We start from the raw sequence: 6,253 nt of genomic DNA, 5'->3' as shown, positions 1-6,253 counted from the left end.
AAAAAAAAAAAAGATAAAAGAGCTTCAAAGGCCTGTTGTGACCATCAGCACTGATGAGAAGTCCATATGCCTCTGTCTCTGGTTAAATCCTGGGTGTCTGAGTTGTATGGGACTGGTGGCCGCATGCTTTCTGCTGCAGCCCCTGCAGCAGCTGGTTTAGGAGTGTAAGATTGCTGTCTCTGCAGAGTCAGCCATGGCCCGTTCATTGGTGTTGCCCAGCTTTCCATAGTCGATGGGACATAATAATTGGTGGTGGTTCTCATATCAGGATAAAAATATACAAGGCTCCTTTTTTCTTCTTGTTTACTGCATTACCTCTGGTACAATTTCTCCTCCTCCAAAAGCTAGCTAGTCATTCAGATCTTTTATTTAGAACCTGCTGTTGGCTGGTACAAAAGAAGCAGGAAGGTTAATGCACTGAGACGGTACAGTGTGATGGGAGTGGAGAAGGGTAGGAGAGAAAAACTCAGTTTGCCCCTTTTTACATATGGTTGGTGAACTTAGAAATGTGGAGAAAATTGCATGGCTTTAGTTCAGGAATTGTGTGGGTTTTTTTTTTTTGCTATGGCACATTGAAACTTCGTATTTCCCTAAATGAACCTATTGAGATGAGACTAAGAATTCACCTAAACAGAGAGAGTTTGGCAAGAAACTGACATACTGTATCAAAAAGCCTGAAAAAGAATGTGTTGAGTCAATCTTAAAAAAAAAAAAATTCCTGAAACAATTGTTAACTTTTTTAACAAGGAGATTAGCAGCCTTTAATCCTTCCATATCCAATGCTCCCTTCATAATAGTATTTACTGTTCTGAACTGAGATTCATAGATGATATAAGTGAACTACATACATTTGAAGAAATAACATACAGCCCAAACTATGTTATAGGATAAATGAAAATTAAGTAATTTATCATTCATATGTAATTCTCTGTGTGAATGTTTGAACAAAGCTACATCAGTAGTCCAATTAAGTACACAGATATTGATATCTATGTGAATGATGACCATGGACGTGACAGCTGAAAACAGGCTGACTTGGGTGTTTTGTACTATCGCCAACTCAAAAACCATCAAGAGATGGTAATGTAATTTTCTAAACTTTTGATAAAGTTCTTAACTAAGTAAGTTTCAATTTATACAGTAGAACCATTTTTGGAAAGTTTAGTGGACATTGAAGAAAGGCAACAGATACGAAAACATGAGATATTTATATATAAAATGGAGTTAGGTTTTTAGCTCAGATGATGGTAAGTTGGTTATTTATTTACATGATTATTACATGGAAAGTTTTGAGGACTTTCCAGAAAAGAACTCAGGGAAGTTCTCTGTTGCTTGAGACTTTCCTGCAAGCTGCAGGACATCTGCCACATTTGGCTGTCCACTCCAATCACCATGACAACCAAAAACACCTCATAGGTTTCCATGGAGTGGCACTACCCCCTCTGAGAACCACAGCAATGGGCTATGTAACTATAATTGACCTCTACCTTAGGAGAAGTACACAATGCTTGTTGTATTGAATGACTAAGAATCTAAGATCCTTGCAACTACCATTTATTTTGGAACTTTAATTTACACAGTGAAGAGGTTGTAGATATACAGCCTCTAGAAGATGTACGTGGGGTAGCCAAATGTTTTAATCTTTCAAGTCTACTTTACCTAGTTGCTTGGAAGTGCTGTCCTTAATGCCATATATAGAATATTTTTGGAAAATGTTCACTTTTTCCAGTTATTCAGGAAACACTTGCTGAATATATATCCTGGGCACTGTTCTAGGGGTTGGAGATATGGTAATGAACAAAACAACACAGATTGGGACACTTACATGACTAAAATGTTGAACGTAGGAGGAGCTGATATTAATGGTATATGCCTTAGGATCAGGAGCCCACTAAGCCCAGATTTGTCATATCAGAAATAGGAGAGTTAGCTGTTTATGAAGATAAATTAATGACCATATATTTCTTGCCAAGAAATGGGAACTTGGTCAAGTGAGGAACAAGAATTTATTTGAAATTCATGGAGGGCCCTCCCTGGTGGAGCAACGGGTTAAAGCACAGCTCTATGAGGCTCTCTGCAGCCACTGTAGCAGGGGTTCAATCCCCAGCCAGGGAGGTGACCACATGGTATGGCAGACCTCTCCTGTCTTACCTGCTGCTCCCCCTTAGCAGTGTATTTTGGTAGATCTGCCTGTTCTGCTCTCCACTCTGTCTCTGGTGAATCCTCTCACCACCCCTATGCCCATCTGGCCTGTACCCTAATTCTTGTATGCAAAAATAAATAAATCTATAAAAAAAATAAAAGTAATGGGGACACTCAAACTTATCAAAATTTATGAACATCCTATCTCTCTGAAGACTTGGAATCCAATATTGCTGAGGCAAACTTTGAGAATAGAAGACATATCCCAAATTGCGGAGTGAGGAGACAGACTTTTGTCAGTAAAAGCTTGGGCTTTTGAACATGGAAATAACCCAAATGCCCAAAAGTGTATGACTGGATTAAAAAGATGTGGCACATATACACAATAGAATATTACTCAGCAACCAAAAAACATAAACACATGCCTTTTGCAGCAACATGGATGGAGCTGGAAAAGATATGCTTAGTGAAATAAGCCAGAAAGAAAAGGAAAAATACTGGATGGTTTCACTCATAGCAGGAGTATAACAGACCAGGCGAGAAAATAATAACAATGAACAGCTATATACCAGAGACATTTTATGGGGGTGGAGTAGGGAGTAGGATCAAAATACAGTGGGAAGAGGGAAATTCACGGGACTGTGGTGATGGCACACAGGTCATTTGATGATGGAAAGCCCACTGGGATTACAACTGAGATGGAAAAATGTACAAAAATTATGTAAAAATAAACTATTATATTATTTTTAAAAAATGCTTGGGCTTTTAAATCTGACTTGTTTTGAATCCTGGTCCTAGCCCTTATTGCTTTGTGATTTTAGGGAAGTTACTCAACCTCTCTAGGCCTCATCTACAGAATGAGTAAACTGTGCCACCTCAGGTTATGTGACCTAGAGATATAACACTCCAGAACCATTGAGCATGATGTCTGGGTGCCTGGTTGTCATTACTTGTCTATGGAGAGGTTTGAAGGCAAAAGGGTAAGCTCAGCTGCTGACAGGGTGAGGGAGGGGGGTAGGAAAAGTACATTAACTCATCACCTTCAACTTTACATTACAAAAGAAATAAGTTGAGTTCCAGGGAGGGTCTGTGATCTGGCACTGATACTATTTATGTCTCTAAGGTCTCTAAGACCTTTTTTTTTTAAAGAGTAATGGGAGTTTTCTTTTTCTTTCTATTCTTTTTAAGATTTATTTATTTATGCATATAGAACTGGGGTACAGGCCAGAGGTGCAGGGGCGGTGAGAGAATTTACTAGAGACAGAACAGGCTGACTGAAGAAGTACACTGCTGAAGGGAGCAGCGGGCAGGTCAGGCGAGGTCTGCCACCATGCGGATCACCTCCGGGGCTGGCATAGAACTCATGTTGAAGTGGCTTTAGCTTCTTAGTGCTGTGACTTAACCTGCTGCGCCACCAGGGAGGGTCGGTTCTTAACTCTTATCCTCAAATTATTTTATTGGAATCATTTGAGATGGAAATCTGTATTTCATAGAGGTCACACTTGAAATCAAGTGTCACTTGTATGATGATTAATTACCTTGACTTAAAATATTGTAAAACTGTACCAAGTACCATTTGGTGAAGAATTGGTCATGGTGGTTTCAAACCAGATTATTTACCAAAGGTTCTGGAACTAACAATTTAAACTACTATTTCTATTAGTTTTTGCTTCAGTTATCCAGTGAATTTTCTCTATGCCACAATAGGCTTAGCCCTGTGATTTTTGTGATGTTGTCTAACTCAATAAAACACAAGAAATTAATTAATATATATTTTAGAACTGTGCCTGGATCATGCTAAGTGTTCAATAAGTGTTAGTCGTTAGTGTTATTATTGATCAGAGCAGGAGGAACATCTGTGTTGCTTTCTCAGACAAAACCCTAGCTCATGGGGTCAGTGACCATTTGATTAGCAAAGATAGCTGGAGATAGTCATTAAGATAGAGGAAAAGAAAGATCCCAGCTGAGATTCTGTAGCACACAGTGCACTTACAACCCCTCTGTTGTTTTCCTGCAAACAGAATGTAAAATCAGATGTGATTTGCCTTTTGACAGTTTAAATTGTTGCTTGCATTTGCAAAAACACTGGAATGACTGTTCAGTTAGGGGGTTGTTTATTCTCTTACACATAAACCCAGAAACATAAAAAAAAATACCTCTACCTGTCTTTTAAGTTGTTGTAAATGATTTGTGCATGTTTTAGTTTGTAAGGAAAGATATAGTTGTCATGAATATGAAGAATTATAACTACAAAGGAATTCTGAGTTGTGCTAGGTAGTGTTTAATTGTATGTGAAAATGAATGAGTAAGTAATTCTCTAGCATGGTGAAAAGGAGAGATGGTTTCTTCCTGGAATAAGGCATCTGTTAAATGCAAAAGAAAATGCCTCTGGACTCTGGAGCTAGAAACCCACGATGCCAGCATTTTGCAATAACTTCCCCTTTCATCTGTAGATCTCATAATACTTTATGGGCACTAATTAAGTTTCACCATACTCATACAACTCACACTGAGTTTTATTTATTCCCTTTCTTGCTGAGGAAAACCAGAGCAGGGAATATTTGACATTATAAGTCTGGGACTTTAAACTAGTATCCAAAGCCTCTCGTGCAGAGAGGGAGCCGGCCCACATGGGGGACTTGACAGTTGATTCTTAGTTGTTTTGTGGAGCAGGACGTGAGCCCCAGCAACTGAGAAATGGAGTAAGAAGTTAAGAAAAGTCTATAGGACCAGTATTGTGGACCAGAGATCTGGCTGTGCAGTGCAGGTACATATGCCCCAATTCCCTCACCACCAGATCTCTTCTGTCTTAGCCTGCCTTGGACCTGAAGGCACACATTGGAATTGTAATTCACAACAACCCTCTAGGTCCTGAGAGGTTAATGCGCCCCTTTAGTGGAGTATGTGTGTCTAGAAGACCTGCCATTGGGGAGAGAAGGGAGTATTAGTGGGTTCAAAGGCCAGAGAGATACCAACCAAAAGGGTAGGAGGAAGAAAGTCAAGGGGCAACACGCAATGTTACTCCTTCTGATTTATCATCTTGGCTTTTTTTTGAAAAGGAACTAAAATACTAAACACAGGCTGGGTCTGAAATGAGTCTTAGATGGCGAATTATTATAGTATACCTAAGTCATATCCTGGCCCAGGCTTCCCCAGGACCCCAAATCAATATGCTTGGACCTATTAGAACTCTGGAATTAGAATCTCCCTGGTGGCCTAGGGGTTAAGTCTCTGCACTGTCACTACTATGGCTGGAGTTTGATCCTTTGCCAGGGAGCTGACCCACATGGCACAGATACAGCAGTGTATCTCAGTAGATCTGTTTGTTCAGCTCTCCATTCTCTCTCTGGTGACTCCTCTCATCCCCACCCTCCCCTGCCGCATCCCGGTTTCTGGCCTAAATCCCAGTTTCTCTACACACACACACACACACACACACACACACACACACACACACATACACACACACACACACACACACACACATACACAGAACCCTGGAATTGGGATGGAAATAAATCACTATTTTATTATAAAATATATAAAATTTAAAAATATTAAATATGAGTATATTCACTTAAGTGGAACTAGAATCATAAGGTAGCAATGACCAAGAAGCCTTAAGGAAAGCAGGTACAAATTCTGGGTATTAAGTAGCTGTCTCAGGGACTAGACTAAAAAGGGACCATATATTCTAAAATTGATTCAAACATAGAAAAATAGCAAAATCACTCACTTCTGCAGAGTTACATACCAAATTTCAGGGGAATTTATTAGCATGTGTGAATTTGAAAAAGAAAAACTATCATGCATTTACAAGGCTGATTTATAAGTAGGAAGCAGAAACAAAACAATTCTGATTGCAGTCAGTTTTTATTCCAAATTGCATCCGTTCATTAAAAGCATATGGTGCAAAGAACCTACTCAATAACTTTAATAGAAAATATAATGCAGAAATATATAAACATATTGCTCATTAAAAAAATAAGATTTGTACCAATAACAGGTATTATGACTATATATACTTGGAAGTTTGTAAACAAAATTGTGCTTATAATCTTTAAACCAACATTTTGGAAAGTCTTAACATAATATTTCCTTCACTAAAAAA

This window comes from Condylura cristata, unplaced genomic scaffold (assembly GCF_000260355.1).
Source record: "Condylura cristata isolate star-nosed mole 26May11 unplaced genomic scaffold, ConCri1.0 scaffold00003, whole genome shotgun sequence".
NCBI classification, from domain to species: domain Eukaryota; kingdom Metazoa; phylum Chordata; class Mammalia; order Eulipotyphla; family Talpidae; genus Condylura; species Condylura cristata.
The sequence above is the reverse complement of the archived record's forward strand: the minus strand, read 5'-3'. Positions refer to the sequence as shown.